Below are 23,166 nucleotides of genomic sequence, written 5' to 3'. Positions count from 1 at the left end.
TATCCCGATCTGCACTCACGATTGCACCTTCGCTCCCTTTTCGCTCTCAGCCGGCGACGATGTAGCGGACCGTGGTCTCGAGGAGTCTGTACTTTCACCCATCTGATCCAGGTCTATCTCTGAAAAGCCGTATCTTGAACTGGGGCTTATTGATCGTAGCTTGGGTGTAGCTTTAGTTTTAGATTTTTTCGGACCCCCCTTCTTGTTGGCCATGTTTATATATATGCTTACATATACTGTAGCAGTCCCTCTCGGGTTGAATAAATACAAGATATCTCAGGATAATAAGCAAATAATATGAAAAATAACACCGCTGCTAGCGGAGCTCCACTTCAGACGTCCATTTCTCGCATCGGACGAGACCAGCTCCTTAAATTTAATTCCAAAAGGATAAAATTGGCATTTGTGCACATCAATCTACACTTAACAACCCATAATGACTAAGTGAAAATATGGTTTCAGAAAGGTTTGCAAATTTATTAAAAAGCAAAAACTGAAATCTCCCACATATATATATATAAATTCTGACCCTTTGCTGTGGCACTGCAAATTGAGATCAAGAACACGCTGTTTGCTTTAATGATCCTTTACGCGTGTCTAGAACTTGACTGGAGTTCACCTGTGGCAGACTGACTTGACTGGATATCATTTAATAATAATTCTTTGCATTTATATAGCTCTTTTCTCACTACTCAAAGTGCTGAGCAATTTTTAGGTTAAGTGCCTAGCTCAAGGGCCCAACAGAGCAGAGTCCCTTTTGGCATTTAGAAAGACACATGCCTTTATTTACAAGATCCCACAGTTCATACTACATGTCAGTGAAAAAACAAAGCCATTAAGTCCAAGGAACTCACTGTAAAACTTCACAATTACTTTTTCAGTGAAGCATAGTCAGGGAAATGGTATCAAACCATTTCTAAAGCTTTGAGTGTTCCCAGGACCACAATGGGTTCAATAATTATGAAATTGCAGAAGTTTTTAGGGATCTTTCTAAAGTTGGATCTCTGGCCAAACTGAATAACCTGGCGAGGAGGGCACTGATCATCATCATGACAATCATCATCTAATTCTTCCACATTAAGCCTGAAAACCATGGGGACTGATTGAGATAATTTATGTTAGGTAGAATGCTTAGTGGGGTCTGGGTGGTCTCATGGCCATTTAAACCCTGCAGATTTTCTTTTTATCTCCTGCCCTATGTAGTTTTTTGTGTTTTTCTGTCCTCCTTGGCCATCAGACCTTACTTTATTCTTTTTTAATTAGTATTGCCTAATTTTTATATATTTGTTTCTTTTTTTCCTTTCTTCATCTTGTAAAGCACTTTGAGCTACATCATTTGTATGAAAATGTGCTACATAAATAAATATTGTTGTTGTTGTTGTTGGTCAGGGAGGTGCCCAAGGACTCAATAGATACTTTAACAGAACTTCAAAAGTCCTTTGCTGAAATGGGAGAACCTGTCAGAAAGATGACCATCTCAGCAGCACTCCATCAATCAGATGTTTATGGTAGAGTGGTTGGACAGAAGCCACTGTGGAGTAAAAAGGACATGATAGTTTAAAGGACTCTGAGAGTATGAGGATAAAGAACCTCTGGTCTAATGAGACAAAAATTGAACAATTTGGGAAGAAAAGTAAAAGATTGAGAAGATCAGAAAGAAAAGAAAAAGATGGAAAGAATAAACCATCTGAGGTAAATGAAGTCTAAAGTGAGGCAGGGTGGTGTTAAACCTGCATTGTGAGGAAAGGAGGCAAGTGGTTAGGACTATGCCCTAAGGAAACAAGCAGCAGGCTTGCACTCAAGTGTGGGGACTGGGGAAGGGGTGCTCCTTAGAGCAACTTAGAGGAGTAGGAGTGGCCTGGCTAGGCAGCGACTCCCTTTTTGATGCCAATGGACTGGCTGAGGGAGACGTGAGTGGGGTACGTCAGGGAGTCCTAAAGATGTCTATGGACTGGTGGTAAGAACCTGCACCCTGGATTAATTTGATGAGTCGCCCTGTCTGCGGGCATCTCCTCAACTTATACCATCAGGACCTTCTCTAAGGCTCACCAACTGGTGCGATCATCCAATTAATCCCTGATGCGAGTTCTTACCACCAGTCCAGGTTTTTAGAAAGAGGCATTGGGGCTCATATCTGTTTTAGAAGACTCTATTCTGAAACACAATAGTGAGTCGTAGCCTGTCATGACATGGCAAGGATAAATAACCTACTGTGTGATCTATTTGTTAAGATACGGGTTTTTATCATTATATATCCTCTCTATTACACGGATGCTATCTGTTTATGTTTTAATTACAGTTATAGACATTTGTGCTTAATTCTTTTTTTTTCTTTATCTTATTTATTTATTTTTTCTCTACCCTAAAGGAGACTGTTTAACATCATACCCTTGGTTTATTGTTATTGTTATTATTGCATTAAGACTTAGAAAGTGGTCCTGAATAAGCATACTAACACCATTCCCTGGGTTTATTATCTTAATACATTAAGATTGCTGAAGATTATATATATTTTAAGTTCATAGTTTGTTAATGATTATATTTTAGGCAAATAGTATTTAGACTATACTGGCAATAGATATCTATTTTTTAATCCTAAAACGCCACTGCATTTGTTTTGTTTTGCTTTGGACGTGCTCTGTCTCAGGGTAGGTCAGAGGACCGGGACTGTGTGAAGTGGGGTCCAGCCTCATGTGGGGAGGTAAAATGGGAGGGTGGGGAATTAAGGGGGGGAGAGAAAGAGAGCAGACTATATCTACTGTATATCTAATCTATCCTTTAAATCTTTATAATTATAACTACCAACATAACAATAGGCTACATGGCAATAACTCTTGGGAAAATAGGACATTAAGGTTAAAGCTGTCTCACTTGCAGTTAAGACTATAAAATGACACTAAAAATTCAGAATCAATGTCTCCATGATGGGACAGTTAACTTTGTGAGCTGGAATGTTAAAGGCCTAAATCACGAATTAAAGAGAAAGAAAGTACTCTCTCACCTAACAGGTTTAAACGCTAAAATAGTATTTTTACAGGAGACCCGCTTACTAAGCAAGGATCAGTTCCAGCTGCAAAAGGACTGGACTGGCCAAATGTTCCATTCTAGCTTTTACAAAGAAAACTAAAGGTGTGGGAATTCTGATACAAAGAACAGTCTCATTTGTAGCATCAGATGTAGTATTTGATCCTGAAAGGAGATATGTGATGGTCATAGGTAACTTATCTAACTGTAAAATGATTTTGATAAATGCTTATGCACCTAATGTCGATGATAAGGAATTTATACAAAATTTATTTGCATCCATTCCCAATGTGAACACTCCTAAAAGTATAATGGCTGGGGACTTTAATTATGTTTTAAATCCACTCTTAGATAGGACTTCTATCACAGTGGGGATGACATCTAACTGTAAAGATAATTACAAAGTTTATAACTGATCACAACTTATCAGACCCCTGGAGGCTTTTAAACACAAACTCAAGAACATATTCTTTCTACTCACCAGTACATCATTGCTACTAAAGAATTGATTATTTCTTTATAGATAATAATTTCTTGCCTATGATTAAATCTTGCAAATACGATGCTATTGTTATTTCTGACCATGCCCCTCTGATTTTGAAGCTAAAGTCATTATGCCCCACACACTCACCTCGCAGATGGCGTCTCAAGAATTGTACAGAATTTATATCCAAACAAATCAGTTTCTTCCTAGAGACAAATACATCCTCAGAGATTTCTGCAGGAATACTCTGGGAAACTCTTAACACCTTCTTAAGAGGTCAGATTACTTCATATCTTTCCCACTGAAATAAATTAGAAACCAAGAAAGTATCAGAGCTAAGAAGCAAAATTACTAGAATAGATGAAGAACATGCCAGGCTTCCAAGCGAGGCTCTACATAGGAAAAGGCAGGCTCTGCATTCAGAACTAAACCTCTTGACAACTAAAGAAACTGAACAACTAATTTATAAATCCAGACATCATTACTATGAACACGGAGAGAAAACTAATAAGCTTTTAGCTCAACAAATTCACAAGCAAGAAGTCCGCAACACAATCCCAGTAATCACTAACACGAACAAAGACAAAATCATTGACCACAGAAATATAATGCACACATTTAGAGACTACTATAAATCTTTATATTCTACTGAGTTTAAAGAAGACAACACACAATCTAATGCATTTCTGGATACATTACAGATACCACAAATAGATACTTTTAGTGTGGAGGAACTCGATAAACCTCTGGCGTTATCAGAATTACTAGATGCTATAAAGTCACTTCAAGGAGGAAAAGCAGCAGGCACTGATGGCTACCCTGCAGAATTTTATAAGAAATTTTCCGCTCAGCTAGCTCCCCTCCTATTAGCAACATTTACAGAAGCCAGAAACAATCAAACTCTTCCTCAAACTTTTCACCAAGCATTAAGCACTGTTTTTCCTAAAGAAAATAAGGACTTATTACAATGTGCATCATACAGACCAATTTCACTTGTGAATAATGATGTTAAAATACTCTCAAAAATCATAGCTAGAAGGATGGAGAAAGTGCTCCCTTCAGTAATATCACAAGATCAAACTGGATTTATCAAGGGTCGACACTTATCTTCAAATCTTCGACACCTATTTAATGTAATATACTCACCAACTAAGTCAAACACCCCAGAAATATTATTATCATTGGATGCAGAGAGGGCATTTGACATGATTGAATGCAAATACCTTTTTACTACATTGGAGGGATTTGGGTTTGGCCCGAGCATTTGTGCATGGATCAGACAGCTGTGTACCAATCCAGAAACTTCAGTTTGTATTAACAACATTTGTTTAGACTACTTTAAACTAGAACGTAGTACCACACAAGGATGCCCCTTGTCACCGCTGCTGTTTGCAATTGCCATTGAACCACTGGCAATACACTGTCGGGAAGGTGATCGGTTAGGGAGGATTATCAAAAGAGGGACTTGAACAGAGGGTTTCTCTCTATGTAGGTGATGTGGTGCTGTGTATATCAGACCCACAGAGTTCTGTGCTAGCAGCCTTGGCAGCACTTACAGAGTTTCAAGAGATCTCTGGTCTCAGAATTAATCTGAATAAAAGTGTAATCTTTCCAGTGAATTCTCAAGCATATAATATTAGATTAGACACCCTACCTTTTATCATTTCAGTTTATTTTCAGTAGATTAGTTTAAATACCTTGGGGTAAACATCACAAGTAAATATAAAGCTCTTTATGAACAAAATTTGCCGTCTGCATGGAAAAAATTAAGCAAGACTTGCATAGTGTCAACCCTTTATCTCACTGTAGCTAGAAGAATTAACACTGTTAAGATGAATATTCTTCCTAAGCTCCTTTTTTTATTTCAAAACATTCCAATATACATCAATAAATCATTTTTTAAGCAATTAGATTCAACAATAACCTTATTTATTTGGAACTCAAAACATCCACGTATCCAAAGAGCGACCCTATAAAGACAAAAGGCAGAAGGTGGCATGGCTCTGCCCAACTTCCAGTTTTATTACTGGGCAGCAAACATACAAGCTATAAAAACCTGGACATAAATAGATGAACATACACAGGCCTGGTCCTCAATAGAAATAAAATCCTGCAGTACTTCTTTATATTGTCTGCTCTGTGCCCCAATAAATGCAAGTTATCGGCAGTATACTAATAACCCAATTGTGCTTCACTCACTCAGAGTATGGAACCAATGTATAAAGCATTTTAAGATGGAGAGTCTTTTATCAGTGGCACCTCTGCAAGAGAACCACCTCTTTCAACCTTCACAAACATATACAGTTTTTAATATCTGGAAAAAATTTGGGATTAACTTGCTTAGAGATCTTTATATAGACAACGTCTTTGCATCCTATGAACAATTACAATCTAAATTTAACATTCCAGCTACACATTTCTTTCACTATCTTCAAATTAGGAACTTTGTTAAACAGAACCTGCCTGATTTTCCTCATCTTGCACCCTTGTCCATGCTGGAAAAAATATTGCTCAGTTTCAAGGACTCAGATATCTCTGCAATATATAAAATTATTTTACAGTCCCTCCCTTTCAAAGATCCAAGAGGACACTGGGAAAAAGATCTCTCAATGAATATAACAGAAAAGGAGTGGAAAATAGCAATGCAGAGAATTCACTCGAGCTCCATATGCGCAAAGCATACAAGTATTCAACTCAAAATTATATATCGAGCACATCTGTCTCGCCTAAAACTCTCCAAAAGGTTTCCAGGGCAAGATCCAATCTGTGAAAGCTGCAATCAAGTCCCAGCCTCACTGGGTCACATGTTTTGGTCCTGCACCAAATTAACGTCATTTTGGACCAAAATTTTTAATTACCTTTCAGACAGTTTTGGTGTCACAATCCCTCCTAACCCATTAATACTTGTGTTTGGGGTTCTTCCAGATGGGTTTAAAGTGGAGAAGGACAAACAGTGATTCAATTCACTACACTTTTGGTACGCAGACTTATTTTGCTAAACTGGAAGAATCCTAACTCTTCTCTTTTAAGTCAGTGGGAAACCAATGTTTTATACTATTTGAAATTGGAAAAAATCAAATACCCAGTTAGAGGATCTGTACAGATTGTTTTCAAAACATGGCAGGATCTAATCAGTAATATTTTAGAATAAGCTCTTAAAGCACAGAGGAAGCAATTATTTCTATATTTCTTTTTCTTCTCCATTCATCTCTATTGGCTTATCAAACTCATCAATTTAGGTATGTTTACAAGCCTTAAGTTTTACTTCGTTGGCCTTGCTCTTCCTCTCAGGGGTGGGGTTTGATTTGTTCTCAGTCCTACTTTTTGTAAAAATTGATTGATTTGTATGGAATGATTGCAATAAAATTAATAAAATGAAAAAAAAAAGAAGAAGAAACCTGCTTGGGATTTTGACCTCATTTTTAGTGGATTATTTAGATGGATTTTAATCTCCATTTCCCTCCTTGCTTTTAATGGATTATTTATTTATTTATTGACTAATTTCGATGCACTGCACTGTGGACACTTTTGTTTGGTTTCAAATAAAAGCACTTCAATCACTTTGCACCAATCTGTTGCTGATTGTGTTTGTCCTCACTTGCTCGGTTCATTTTCCAGTACATTATTGATGGTTCTGAATTAAAGTGTCTCTCAGAAGCAATTAGATAGATAGATAGATAGATAGATAGATAGATAGATAGATAGATAGATAGATAGATAGATAGATACTTTATTAATCCCAAGAGAAAATTCACATACTTTAGCAGCAGCATACCGATAAAGAACAATATTAAAGAGTGATAACAATGAAGGTATAACAGATAGACAATATTGTATAATATTAACGTTAACCCCTTGGGTGAAACTGAAGAGTCGCATATTCTTGGGGAGGAACGATCTCCTCAGTTTGTCAGTGGAGCAGGACAGTGACAGCAGTCTGTGACTGAAGCTGCTCCTCTCTCTGGAGATGATACTGTTCAGTGGATGCAGTGGATTCTCCATGATTGACAGGAACCTGCTCAGCGGCCGTCGCTCTGCCACAGATGTCAAACTGTCCAACTCCGTGCCTACAATAGAGCCTGCCTTCCTCACCAGCTTGTCCAGGTGTGAGGCATCCTTCTTCTTTTTGCTGCCTCCCCAGCACACCACCGCATAGACGATGGCGCTCACCACAACCGTCTTATAGAACATCTGCAGCATCTTATTGCAGATATTGAAGGACGCCAGCCTGTCCTTTCTTGCACAGAGCATCAGTATTGGCAGTCCAGTCCAATTTATCATCCAGCTGCACTCCCAGATATTTATAGGTCTGCACCCTCTGCACACAGTCACCTCTGATGATCACGGGGTCCAGGAGGGGCCTGGGCCTACTAAAATCCAACACCAGCTCTTTGGTTTTGCTGGTGTTCAGTTGTAGGTGGTCTGAGTCGCACCATTTAACAAAGTCCTTAGCGAGTGCAAAGCCGTCTTGGACCGTTACAGTGTGCAGAAAGTGAAGGCGTCTGAAACTATCTGAATCTACTGCATCAATGCCGGTTAATGAATAATAAATGGGAGAGCACCGGGTACAAATCAGGGACCAACCACAGATGGTGTAATGTTAGGACATCCATCTTATCAAATCAATGTATTGTGAAAAAAATGACTAATGTGTTACTTCATTGGTAATAAATCCAGCGCTATCCAGAACGAAACTGTTTGCTCTTCACTTCTTACAGAAAATGCGATTTGTTATCTGATTTCTGGTATTCTGAAATGCATTGTCTTTCATTTTATTCAGTGGATTTCTGTTTTTTTCCCCTGTCAGTTCGTTCTTTGAAGAGTATTGACTAGTAATTTTTGCTGATTATGGCATCAAAGAGTGGTGATATGTTACATGTTGGTCAGACATGCAAGTAATAATTTCACTGTACTCTTTACACATCACAATAAGTATCTGTATCTGAAGGTGAACTCTGTCTCCTGGGGCTGTAAGAGAACAATATTTAATCACTACAAAAATAATATCAAAAAGGACTACTAAAGATATATAATTAGACTAGAATGTGTATACAAAACAATCTCTTTCTAAGATTAGTGGAAAACAGAAAACATAGCTGAAAGAAAGACTTAAACATTCTGTACATTATAATTAGAAGCTATGCAGTTTTAACACCAGGAATAGCTGATAATGTGAGGTTTAATATTTTATAGACTAAAACTGGGAGGATGGGTTTTTTAACCTACTGACTACTTTGAATAGGTTGGTTTTAAGCATACTAAATTTGCGGTACTGAGTTCTCAGACACAACAAGCGTTTCCAGCATTTGCTGAAATGCTGGCATAAAGTTCAGTAAAATCCATTCTGATGCCAATTTTCATAAGCCGCAGAAAGACAATGCAATGCATAAACCATGAGCAGCTTAGAAACTGCTGACGGAGTTTTATTTCCTCAATATCTTGTTACATGAAGTTGGTCAGTATCTCTCATAGTTTAAAGCTTTATGTGCACCAGATTTAATTTATGTTTGTAAAAGTGATAAACCCTAAACTGCTGTCTACATTTTCTCTTAATCAGGTTGTGAAACTTTGCCCTTTACATTGTTCATCACAAACCCTTAACATAACAGATTTTATAAGGATTTATCACATTTAACTGAATAGTTTTTTATATAATAAATAATGGTCGAGATCACAAGTTCTTAAAGTTTGCAACTATTTCACCTGTAATTTATAATGACTACACCTACATAAGAAACTGGAAAACCCTTTTATGAGCAGAAAAGGGCTACAAAGTGTGGTCGATATACTGAAATAATTTAAAAACATTCTGTTCAACATTAGAACTTAAACCTACAGAGGCATAAACACTGATGAACATGTAAAAATATAAATATACGTACATTTTAGTAGTAGTATTAGTAGTTTATTTATATAGTGCCCTTCACAAACAAGAGGTGCAGAGCGCTGAACAGCAATACAATACAAAGCATAACAAATAGAACAAAACATAAACATTAACAATAAAATAACAAGCAAAAAAGAACTACTCAGCACTGATTAAAATCCAGTTTAAAAAGAAATGTTTTCACTTGTTTTTTAAAAAAATCAACAGACTCAGATGCACACAGACTACAAGGCAGACTATCCCATAATCTTGGTGCCACAGACTGGAAAGCACAATCCCCACAGGTTTTTAGCTGAGTTTGTGGGACAGCTAAAAGGCCCTGATGCCAGAACTAAGAGCTCAACAAGCTGTATAACGAAGGAGCAAGCAAATAAGATACTCAGAAGATTGTCAATGCAAGGGTCTGTAAGTAAGTACCCAAATTTTAAAACAAATTCTATAAAACACTGGAAGCCAGTGCAGTGTGTGCAGAATGGGGGTGATATGATCACTCCGGCTAGCATGAGTTTAAAGCCTGGTGGCTTCATTTTGGACTAAATGAAAATGTGAGAGAGGGGACTTGCTCAGACCCATATGAAGAGCATTACAGTTATCAAGTCATGAGGAAACAAAAGAATAAACAAGCATCTCCAATTCTGACTTTGAAACAGCAGTTCTTAGTTTAGAAAGATTTCTTAAAACATGAATGGCTGACTGCGTCAGGGACTGGTCAAAGATAACCCCAAGGTCATGTAGACTTGACTTAATAGCACTGTAATAAAGACACCTCAAAAGATCAGAAAGGGCTGGGGCACCTAGATGATCCCCGTGTAACTGAAGGATTATTAGAGCAAAATCTGATCAAAAGAAACATGAGTATGTCAAGGAGAGGCGGAACAGGAGGTTCAGGTGGGTGGATGTCAGAAGTGGTCGCCGATGTTCCTTCTTGAATGGGAGGAAGAGCGGAGGCATTAGGTAACAGTGCCAACCCCTGACTCGGAATGTAATCACCAACCAACAAGCACTGCAGTCTTCTCCCATGTGCACGTGTGTGACAGGAGAATTTCCACTTTGGAGATTTGTTTGTTTTTGGATTTTAATATTTTTACATCACAGTTACATGATGGCTGATGCTTTACTGCTGTAGTCTCAAAACGTCATATTCTTAAGTTCAGGTATTGGTATGGTCACTGTTGGAGTTTGCATGTTTTCTCCACTTTTATATATATATTTTTTCTCTGGTACTTCAGTTTTCCTTCCAAATTTGGTACACTAAATTGGTGTGTAGGTGACTGTATGAGTGTGGGTCCTTAAATGGACTGGGGTAATGTTCAAGGATGTCTCATGCCTGTTGCTGCCCCATATCATAATAAAAAGCTTTGAAAAATAAACAAATATATCTATAATGCATACAGTTAAACATGCTGTACAATAAATATCAAATCATTTTACACCAGTGATATAAGCCTGTAGTGTCTGTTTGCAATATGTTACACTTTAAATTGATTCATAGCTTACTGTGTACCTTGAAATGCTGATATAGAATCACGCAGCATGATGATACACATATTGTTAGGCATTCACAGTTTCACACAATTGTCTCCTATTTACAGGTTAGGTTCATGGTATGGTCATCTCCCTGCCAAGGATAAGAAGGAGTAAGAGAATGGCATATGCATTGTGATGCTGTGATTAGTGCTCATCTGGTCATCTCTAGTAGGACACGAGCACTTAGGGGACATCTTCAAAGCTCCGATAATGTAAGCAGGGCCACTCCAAGCCAAGAAGGTGGCGCAGTTGTGAGTGCCTTCTCTTCTTTCTTCCACAGCTCTGAATAGCACACAGAAGCCAACTGAGATTGCTTCCCTCCCTTCTCTGTAAATCCCATCTCTTCTGGGACCTGCACCATATAAACCAACTGACCATTGGAAGAAGTTGATCATTCTTGGCCCAGAGAGCCTAATCTCATGTGCCAGGCAGCTGAGGCAATTCAGTCTCTTGTGTTCTGATCTTGCTACAAATTTTTTGCATGACTTTCAGTTAAATGGGCTTTCATCACAGAGGTGCTCCAACTCCTTGTTTTTTTCCCATCTCGTAGTTTTACATTGTTTCATCTTTTGATTGTGTTGGCATATTTTTTGACATTGTTTATTTAATTAATCAGTTACAGTTCCATTTGTTTGATTTTCTGACTTTTCTGATGGCCATGACTATACTGTTCTTTGTTGCTATGCCCATTGTCAATCACTTGACATGGAGATTATGTAACGTACTGCATTATCACCATCCACCTATTTAAAATGGAGCCTAGCCATTCATCGTCTCTACATTGGGTCAAAATGAAGATTAGTTTTTTTCAGGAGAATCGAAATAAGTTGGCTTGAAAATATTTTGCTACAAATTATATGGACTGTAGTTTCTGGGTTTCTGTTTTCATTTAGACGTTTAAAGCAGTTCAGTTAAATCTTTGGGTAATTTTTAACCTGAGCTGTTTTCTGAAATCACATTTACCTGCTCCTTTGGATACATCCTTTTCCTGCCCATCATTTTTTTCACCCAATAACAAACAATTTGGATGCTCAGCCTTATCTGTTGTTCATAACTGATGCCATCGCCATCATCTGGAGTCACAATAATTGCCTAGACTGAAATGTAAACCTTTAAAATTCTTCATCCAACCCTCCACACTTGGCCAATTCTGTTTATTCTACTTACTTTTGGGAAATGGCTTAGATATATCAAGACTAGGATAGATAGATAGATAGATAGATAGATAGATAGATAGATAGATACTTTATTAATCCCAAGGGGAAATTCACATAATCCAGCAGCAGTATACTGATACAAAGAAACAATATTAAATTAAATAGTAATAAAAATGAAAAAAAAAAAATTAATAAAAAAAACAAAATCTATCAGATGCATGAATGTGGCATCTTTTTCCAAGAGTCTCTTGCACTCACTTGATGAATGTGTCTGTTTTTAACCCGGTGTTACATTTTGCAAGGGTTTAATTCCTGTTGTTTTTGAGTTTTATTGTCATTTTTGAGTTAATATTTTTCTTGTGATTTTTGTATTTGTATAAATTTTGTTCATATTGTTATCTTTATTTATTATTTGTATTAATGTATTATGTAGGTTGTTTTCTTATGTTCCTTGTGTCACTGCTGCTGGGACCACCTTCTGCCATTATATTCAGCTGAAAAAGCTGGTCCCGGTAGAGGTTCATTGAAATTGGAGGGCATACTTCTTTCTCTAAATTTTGTTTGTATTTCTTCTGGTTTTTGGAAGTTTGCTTTTGTTTTTTGGATTACAATTTGGACTTTTTTGAATTCCTTTTTTTTCATGTTTTTTTTTTTTTGCCCTGTTTTTTAATTTTTTTATTTACATTAGTTATGCCAAAAATATTTTAATGTAACTGGTGTTACGTCAGTAAAATAAAGGAAACACTATAAACTATGGACCTCAAAGGAAATTAATGCATTCATGGGGAAAGCTTTCAACTACCACTTGGAAGGAACCCCACTTCAAATTCTAACCTGGACTTTGAATGGTGCAGTGAAACCTGGCATATAAAAGTGTTGTCATATGGTATGCAGCTGGCAATATGGCCCAGTAGCTGAAGTTTAACAGTGTAAATGCTAAGGTTGCTGGTTCAATCGCCAGTAAGTGCCTCACTCTCTGGTTCAAAGCAAGTCAATTAAGCTGTTCTGAAGTGTAGTCCTAGTTCCCCATGGCTGAAAGTTTTTTCCCTTAACCAGTATCACAACCATATGGGCGTGGGGAGTGATTCAACTTTCAGGGGAATGTTGAGAGTGTTGCACAGTTTTGTACATCTTTACTGCTCTTAGAGTGGAGAAGAATAATAAAAAAAGTCTTGTGACATAATTTCTGCCCAGCCTCTGCAAGACCAACCATTCCGGGACAACTATTTAAATCCCACTGGTACTTTTCTAGGAGGAGCAGATCACTCTAAATAGGGGCATACAGGACATGTTTAATCACAGCAGTCATTTATCACTCTTCTTTGTGGCACTATACTTATTCCACAACTAAGTTAAATGGGTCATCTTTTTAGGACCCAACCCTTTAGCTGTTCTTCTGTCTGATTATTTATTCCAGTTTCATAGTCAGTGATTCATTTTTACATTTACTTGATTTAATTGCTGCTTGTCATTATTTTGCATTCAGAAAAGATCATAAGTGTAAGGTTTCCATTTATAATAATTTAACAAATATTTGTACTTTTTGCAATAAATTTAACTACTTGGTTTGTCATTTTCTATGTGTTTCCCTTTTTTGTGGAGTTTGTTTCCTTAAAGGTATCTGAATGTTGACAATTCATGATGAGCAGAATGTTAAATTCCAGCAGATACTTACCACTTACACGCCTATTAGGTTAGGGTTAGGTAGACTTTATCCCAGAGGGAAATTTGTTTGCAACAGGAAAGTACAAACTCAAAAACATAATGGCTTAAATACCCAGAATATTAAAAAAAATACATAAAAAATAAAAAGAATGAGCTCATAATTGCCAATGGGAAGGCAATTATTTTGTGTACTTTTTATATTTATATCTTTCTATATAGAGTACATATACATACAAATATATAGATATATTGTGACCAAGACGCCGGCTGCAGCTCATTCCTGCCATTCATGGGATCTCTGTTAAATGCTCTGTTAAACAGCAGCAGGCAGTAGCATAGTAAGCCTGGCAGAGACAGAGGCAAAAGAACAGCCATCTGTTCTTTACTAACAAGAAACAGAAGATTTTATTTTAAAGGACTAGGAGAATGATACATAGTCATAAAATGTATGCCAATGTAAAACACCATAAAGTCAAACCAATCTTTGACCAATCCTGAATGCTAACAAGAAAATCAAAGTGTGAAAAATCAAGCAGAGATTTAGTAGCCTAGAAATCATTAAGCAAAAACAACCACACAACTCTCTGAACTCACTAGACCGGCCATAACACAAAGCAAAAATAATCAAAAATCCAGAAAATTCAGTAATTGATATAATCACTAATAACTACTGATTAATATAAATTACATAACCACACCACGAAACCGGACAGGTGACTCCACCAACAAAACACATGGAACATAGTAATGAATAGATAGATATGAATGTGCATAGATATATACAGTAGAAACATATATATATATATATACACATAACTACTAAAAAACACAAAATGCAAATAATTAACAAAAGAACCAATATGAACAGAAAAAAAGAATCAAACATGAACAAAAAAGACATAAACCAGGAATCTGAACCCCAGGCTGAAACATAATACTGTCAAAACACAACACATAGACAGAGTACACAAACCGTCTCAACTCCCACTACTGCCATGCCCTAGAGATGACACAGACAAAAGTCATAATGTATCTCAGCTAGAAACTGCTGTATTGTACCCTTATTGACCAGTAGAGGACACTAAACTCACAGCAAGAGGTCTTTCAACACCCTGATAACAGAAATCTTATTGCAGGGTTTGAGGTTCCACAGACTGCTAGGAGGTGATGTTACCTCATTGGAGTACTGGCGAGGACAACCAATCTGGCCCACCCCAGTCCACCTCAATAGTGAGTCCAACATATAGGAATCTCTAGTGCCACTAAGGGGAGTCATACCCATATGAAACCAGAGTCAATGTCAGCTGGGATCCCAAAAGTGCTTACAGCAAGATACCCAGCAGGTGGTTAGGGCACATTATGTAAAGACCTTGCTTAATTTTCTCAAAGAGCTTAGAGTTGGCTGGTAAATGGTAACAAGCGCTTAGCTGGACAGAGGAAGGGAGGAGACACAAGAAATTAAAGGTGAGCAGGGGAAACAAGTTAACAGAGTGGCTACAGCTTACTATTGTTAAGAAAGGCCCTGGGAGCATAGGTGTTTATTATTTTGTGTTTTGGTTGTACTTTATTAATCCAATATATCACTTATTAATACTTTGATATCAAAGTCTTTGTCTTTTATTGTCATTTTGGACTCCTGAATTGGTGTTTGGAGTTGTGATACACCCTCTAGAGGCCACTATATGTATGTGCATATTGTCATGCATGTGCGTTGAAGGACTCTGTCAAAAGCTCTGTTGAGGTATGTACTACACCGGTGGGAGAAGAGGAAGACTTTCAGACATTGTCCTAGGACTTTCCCAGTTAACCTTGAAGTTCTTGGCCCCAGCATAGACTTAAATAGCTTAGCATTTCCAGGAAGTGTGGCCATCATAATATATAGGAATGGGCTTCCTTGCTGCTAGTTATTAGGAGATTTCTATTTAATTAGCAAGTGTCTCCTATTGCCCGTCAGTCCCTTTGTTGCCTTTAACACTGGTCTCCACATGGTATTCCTTTAGAATATACTATATACGTACAATATATATATATATATATATATATATATATATGTATATATGCGCATGGGAACCAGCTGAAGGGCCTAAACACTAGTAATTCTACGCCAGCCCAGGGGGTGGCGGAGTGTACTGACTATCTCTCTCAGTCCCTTGCAGACCTTTTCCGGGAAATCCCGCCTGTTGCCGGCCCCAAGGATGACGTCACTTCTGGGCACAAGGATACCACTCCCAGCTCCGGCATAGATGACGTCACTTCCCTTCCAGCCCTTTAAAACTGCCATCTTGCCTCAGTACAGGCAGTTCTGTTCTGGACTCCGAACTAAGCACATTGTGCTATGTACAACTACTTTTGCAGCCGATTCAATTATACGGGTGGCTGCCCAAAATCTTTATGATGTCTCCGACTCATTCTTATCACAGTGGCGTAGTCGGCAGGATGAAACCTTCCCAGAAGAAACCAGGAAGGAACCTTGGATTTACTCAGGTAGGAGAGTACCGGGGCCGTGTTTCTGGGTGGGGGGCCTGCTCGGCGGTCCAGAGCGACACGGTGCAGGCTTCGCTTCCAGCAAGGGAAAACGAGCCCCTAGACCTACACAAGATGAATGTGGAGGAGACCCACCGACGTGGACTGGTTCCTGTGGGGAAAACGAAAAGGGCTTACTATGTTTTCTTAGAGGAGAGGACTGAGCCGTCCGTTGGGACCACGGTTCCAGAGACATATGGGCTGTCCCCAGACCAGCAGGTAAAGCACCTACAAAGCTGGGAATATGATCCAGAGAGATCAACCCGGGAGCAAGCTTATGCTCTCTGGGAAACAGTAGGTTCATGGCTGAAGCCATTCGAATCAACTACCCTGCAAATTGTGCAGCAGGTAGCCTGCTTCATCTTAATTAATGGTCTTCTGGCTACTTTTACCCAGTTGGTCTGGGGAGACTTTAATTCCATGGATGAGTTAATAACTCAATTAACAACTAAGCCAGCCTCACAATCTGTGGGAGCAGAACGGTCCTCTAGTGGACTCCGTAGGGATTATGTTCCACCGTATAAGTCCCTTCCACATAAACCGAAGCCTGCTCTGATGTCCCCGGGCGCGGGGTGGGTCGCTCGCACGGGAGCGTGGGGAATGCGAGTGGAAGGGGAGAGAACGGTTATGTGCACTTACGAACCCCCTGGCTACTGGTCATACGGGAGTAGTAATTCTAAATGGATTTCGAGTTACAGCCCTTCTAGATTCCGGCAGCAACATCTCCGTTGTTGATTGCCATTACGTACTACCGCCATGACAGTGGATGAGGAAAAAGACCAGTATACGCTGCATACACGGGGAAACAAGGACATACAAAACTGCCCTCTGTATTATAAGTTATGAAGGCTTAGTAAAAAAGTTCCCCGTGGTGTTCCACCCACACCCACCTTCTCCTGTGATCCTAGGGCGGAACTGGTCTGATAGTAAATGCTGAGTGCGAATAACTGCTCCCCTTATTCTTGTAGGCCTAGTCATGGAAGGGGATAACCTGACTCAAGCTGATTCCACGCCATGTAAACAGCCGGCGGAGACGGGTTTGGAAGACTGCGAGGAGGATGGGGAGGCTCCTGGGCCGTCGCACTTAGATACGTCATCAACGGCTTCGACGAGTTGGGAGGACTCCCCGCCCCTTGAGGTCAGACCGGACCCTCTCTCCGACATGCACTTTCAATTTAACCAAACGGCGGCATCTTTCAGGAGAGAACAATGGAATGATGACTCCCTGAAGTTTGCAAAAAATGCAGTCGTGCTTGTCATTGGCCAACGCACTCATCAGCCCATGCCACGCGGGCCCCACTTTGTATTAGACAATGATCTGTTATATCGAATAGCAGAACATGAGGGCGGGGTGCGGAAGTTGTTGCTAATCCCACGAACCTACCGGCGGCAGGTTTGCGAGATGGCACACGCCCACCTCATGGGAGGCCATTTAGGCACCGAAAAGACATTAGAGCGTTTTAAGCTCCGATTTTATTGGCCAGGAATTAATGAGGAGGTTCGCCGTTTTTGCATATCTTGTCCAGAATGTCAATTACGGCAAATTCCTAGGAGGGACCATGCTCCTCTCATTCCCCTCCCCTGATTGATGTTCCCTTTGAGCGTATTGGGGTCGATATAGTAGGACCTCTGGAACACTCAGCTCGAGGACACAAATATATATTAGTCCTCGTGGATTATGCTACGCGATATCCAGAGGCAGTTCCATTGCGCTCTGCTACAAGTAAAGCGATCGCACGGGAACTAGTGGGAGTCTTCGCGCGTCTAGGGATCCCTAAAGAAGTCCTCACGGATCAAGGGCGCCCTTTACCTCGGCGACGTTCAAGGAAACGGCCAAGTTACTTAAAATAAAGCACCTAAAATCCGCAGTATATCATCCTCAAACTGACGGTCTTGTTGAGAGGTTTAACCAAACTCTCAAGCAGATGCTATGCAAGGTGGTCAGCGGGGACGGGAGGAACTGGGATCAGCTCCTCCCCCTCATGCTCTTTGCTTATCGGGAAGTTCCACAAGCCTCTACGGGGTTCTCCCCTTTTGAATTGTTATATGGCCGACAACCCCGAGGGCTATTGGATGTCTTAAAAGAGGGATGGGAAGGAGAGGCTCTCCCATCTAGCAATATTTTGGAGTATATCGCGCAGTTAAGCGATCGATTCGGAAAAATACGACCTTTGTTAAAAAGTCACATGGAAGAGGCGCAAGCAGCACAGGCTCACTATTATGACCGTGGCACGACTCTCCGGGAGTTCCAACCAGGGGATCGCGTCATGGTGTTGGTTCCTACCTCGCATTCTAAGCTGCTTGCCCACTGGCAAGGCCCGTATGAAGTTAAGGAGAAGAAAGGGCTCGTCGATTATTTGGTGAAACAACCCAATTGTCGGCCGAGCGAGCGGGTGTATCATGTCAACTTGCTGAAGCCGTGGAAGGAGAGGGATTCCGATCCCTCCTCTGCTCAGCCCTGCTCTTTCTTTGCTCAGACAGACCGCCTTAACTTCGGACCCGACTTGAATGCTAAACAAAGACGAGAGCTAGAATTAGCGATCTTGTCAGTTCCGGAGGTAGTGAGTGAGCAGCCTGGACGGACCTCTCTGATTGTGCATGACATAGTGACAGAACCTGGGGTTGTCGTACGAGAACGCCCATATTGGCTTCCCGAAGCAAAGAAGGCAGAGGTGGAGCTTGAGATCAAGCGCATGCTGGATCTAGGTGTGATTGAGGAAAGTTATAGTCCCTGGTCCAGTGCAATTGTCTTGGTCAGTAAGCCCGACGGGAGTTGGAGGTTTTGCAACGACTTCCGTCGGCTGAATCAAGTCTCCCAGTTTGACGCCTATCCGATGCCTCGCGTGGACGACCTCCTCGAAAGGCTGGGACAGGCGGAATATTTGACCACACTTGACATGATGAAGGGGTACTGGCAGGTTCCTTTAACAGACTCCGCGAAGGAGAAGACCATGTTTAGCACTCCCAGTGGGCACTGGCAGTACCAGGTCCTCCCATTCAGGTTACATGGGGTGCCAGCAAACTTCCAGCGTCTGGTGGATAGAGTGCTCCGGCCTCATAACACGTTCAGTGCTGCCTATTTGGATGATGTTGTCATCTATTCCAGCACATGGAAGGACCACGTGCGGCAGGTGGAAACGGTATTGCGGACGCTGGGTGAAGCCGGCTTTGAATTAATCCCAAGAAGTGTTTCTTTGGGTTAAAAGACGCTAAGTATTTGGGCTACCTAGTGGGTCGGGGTGCCGTGAAGCCTCAGTGTTTCAAAGTTAATGCCATAATAAACTGGCCCCGTCCGATTACCAAGCGGCAAGTGCAGGCTTTCCTCTGTTTGGCCTGGGTACTACCGTCGGTTTTTACCCCGGTTCTCTGAGAGAGCAGCACCCTTGACAGACTTAACAAAGAAAAGGGCTCCAAACCACGTGGTATGGACTGACAAGACTGCTGCTGCATTTTGTGACCTAAAACAGGCCCTTATGTCAGCACCCGTGTTGAAAGCACCCAACTTTTCACTTCCTTTCATACTCCAGACGGACGCTTCGGACACAGGCCTGGGAGCCGTGCTGAGCCAAAGCGTTGATGGTGTTGAACACCCCGTCATGTACCTGAGCCGGAAACTGCTGGATCGGGAAACCAGATATGCGGCAGTGGAACGGGAGGCTCTTGCGATAAAATGGGCGATTAAACAGTTGAGGTACAACCTCTTGGGCCATGAATTCACTCTAGTGACGGACCATGCACCTCTCTAGTGGATGGCCCTTCAGAAGGAGTCTAATCCGAGGGTCACTAGGTGGTTTCTTGACCTCCAACCATACAAGTTTTCGCTCGTTCATCGTAGGGGTACTCTCCATGCCAATGCTGATGCCCTCTCTCGAGTCCAAGACCTCTCGGACAGGTCCGCCCGACCTGGTGGGTCTGGGCTAAGGAGGGGGCCTTGTCACACATGTGCGCATGGGAACCAGCTGAAGGGCCTAAACACTAGTAATTCTACGCCAGCCCAGGGGGTGGCGGAGTGTACTGACTATCTCTCTCAGTCCCTTGCAGACCTTTTCCGGGAAATCCCGCCTGTTGCCGGCCCCAAGGATGACGTCACTTCCGGGCACAAGGATACCACTCCCAGTTCCGGCACAGATGACGTCACTTCCCTTCCAGCCCTTTTAAACTGCCATCTTGCCTCATTACAGGCAGTTCTGTTCTGGACTCCGAACTAAGCACATCGTGCTATTTACAACTACTTTTGCAGCCGATTCAATTATACGGGTGGCTGCCCCAAATATATATATATATATATCTCAAAATACATAATTTGCTTTGTGTCTGTCTATGCTTTAGCCTTCCTTATGAGCAATTCTTATTTCAAATAGAAGGTGTCTGTGAAGTGTGGAGATGAAAGGATTTTTATAATTATTACAACAGGAACTCTTCAAGTCCATATGATGTCCATATTATTCTATTGAATCTGAGGATTAACGAAAGCAGAAAATAAAAGTGATTATTCTTTTTTTTTCCTTTTTACAGAAACAATTTGTAAACCTTTCATAAAATGACTTTAAAGGACACTAAGAGATGAATGTTTCCTGGGAGAGTCTGGAAGATTTCCCATTAACAACAAGGGGATGAAGGGAGGCTAACAAAGGTTCAAAAGAACAGTACACAACAAACAGTGTCTGTGTGTTAAACTCTCTCATACAGAAACAGTTTTTTTCTATGTCTTACTATGTACAGTCAATCAAAATCATTGCAGAAAAAAGTCACGGCCTATTACCTCAGAAATCCAAACCCCAGGTAATGAGGGCAATGACTCAGATAAGAAGGACAAATGAAACGGTTGAAAAAGTGAAAAACTGACGTTTTGAAAATGCGGAAATAATAAGGCGCTCTGCCAGTCACAGCAGGTCAGAAAGACACCCAAAGATGTGCTACTGCAGGAAAGCAGCAGCTTACTATTGTCAGCTCCTCTAGCCAGACACCTAAAGAAGTCCCCATATTGTAGGCACTAGCCGCTAGTGCAGCTGCAAAATAAAAAATGTTTATTCTTATTTTTGATCATCATTTTTGTTTGCTAGTATTTATATAAATGATTGCATTTGCAAATTTATCAACACAAATATTTTTTTAATTTAATAAGTTTCAACTAAATATAACTTACAGAAACAGAAGGAGGGTAATACATTGCATTAAAAATAAATGAGCAAAATTCCATCTAAATTATTGGGTTAGTATGTATCAAATTTTATTAACCTTCTTCAAATCTCATTCCCAGTTTCAGCTACAACAAATCCTTCCCTTTTCATTTACTCTGTGTCATTCTATACTCAAAAGCTGCCATATGCTGTTGACTTCAGCTAGATTCAATAATCATTTTAACCCCATTCTTCCAACACTTGATCTTCTGAGGCTAAGGGTATATATGCTGTAAGGGTTAAAACTTACTTTACTATAACCCTGATATCTATTCTTGGTGTCCCCCTCAGCCTGCTAGCTCCGTAGAAAAGTGGGAATCTCCTCTACACCAGGTACCTTGTATTTATTTTATCACTTCAACACTCTGGCTATAAAGACAAAGTATAGAAATTTAACAATAGCATGGCATTTATTAAAAAAAACTAATACAAGAAGAGAATGTAATAGAAAATATAAACAGATAGCAATGTCTCAATTTTAATTTTCAGTCTTAGAAAGCTAACTGAAAGCTAGCAACTTTGTCAAAAGAGGATGTTGTCTTGGGTGGATTTTAGATTTACCAGTTGGGCTGGTGCATGAGTTGCGTTCTCCGACATCCAGATGAAATTAGTACCTCTTTTCTCTGATATATTTCTGTCTCTGACGTCACTCAAATGGACAGTTATTTATGTTATTAATTCAAGTGGGGTTCCAGACCTTGTGATATTATGCATATATGATTTGCTAGCTATCCTACTGAAGGCTCTGCCTAAAACCTTTGAACCTTTAGACTTTATCCGTTCAATCTCTCGCTATTGTGAGCTGGAGGGCTGATTGCACCCCAAGAAGATACAGATGCCCCTGGGAAAACCACAACCCCTGAAACACAGACTACCCTCACATTGCTCCTTATCCTTGCGCTATAACGCGTAATACAAACCTTGCGCGGTACTCCGCCGACTTAAAAGCCTTGTGCAGCGCCTGTCAGTTTTGGAATTGATTGTTTTGCTTTTATCTCTCTTTCTCTCTCTCTGACATTCTCTGCTCCTAGCAGAACTGTCATCTCTGACTTGTCATGGAGCACGTTTAAGCTTTTGAAAAAAGAAACAAAAGTTTGTTTGCAATGTTTGAATAAAATTCCTGTTTTCTTCAACCACCTGTGTCTCTGTGCAAATCTGAGACCCAAGCGTGACACTATCTTCAGTTCTTTTACTATTAAGTTGTAAATTGTTTGAACATTTTAAAATAAAGAAAGAATATGCAGGTGTAGTTAGATAAACAAGAAGGAAAGAGTGCACAAGTATACTTGGGTCATATATTATTGGTTACAACAGAAAAAGCATGCAAATACTGTATACTTTGGTAAAATACCTTTAGTCCATTTGATCAAAAACATATAACTGAGGGAGACTGCAGCTTGTTTTCATGTAGTTTTCAATATACAGGTAAATGTCTGTAGTTTCAAAAGTATAATTTTATCTCTCTAGGACATTAGCTTAGATTTCTCATTGTTTGCTGTCCTCAAACTATCTAAGCTGTTATCCTTTCTAAAGGCTTGACCTTTCCTTAATTGATGCATTTATTTATTTTTTTTCCCTTTTTGGATTTTATTGATTTTATTCAAATCAAATAATATTCCATACAAATAAGTCAAGTTTTACAAAACTAGGGTTCAAAACAAATCAACTTCCACTCATGAAAAAGAGAGCTACGCCAGCAGAGTAAAACTTTACAGTAGT

This window comes from Polypterus senegalus, chromosome 14, assembly GCF_016835505.1.
Source record: "Polypterus senegalus isolate Bchr_013 chromosome 14, ASM1683550v1, whole genome shotgun sequence".
NCBI classification, from domain to species: Eukaryota; Metazoa; Chordata; class Cladistia; order Polypteriformes; family Polypteridae; genus Polypterus; species Polypterus senegalus.
This window is presented reverse-complemented; position numbering follows the sequence as displayed.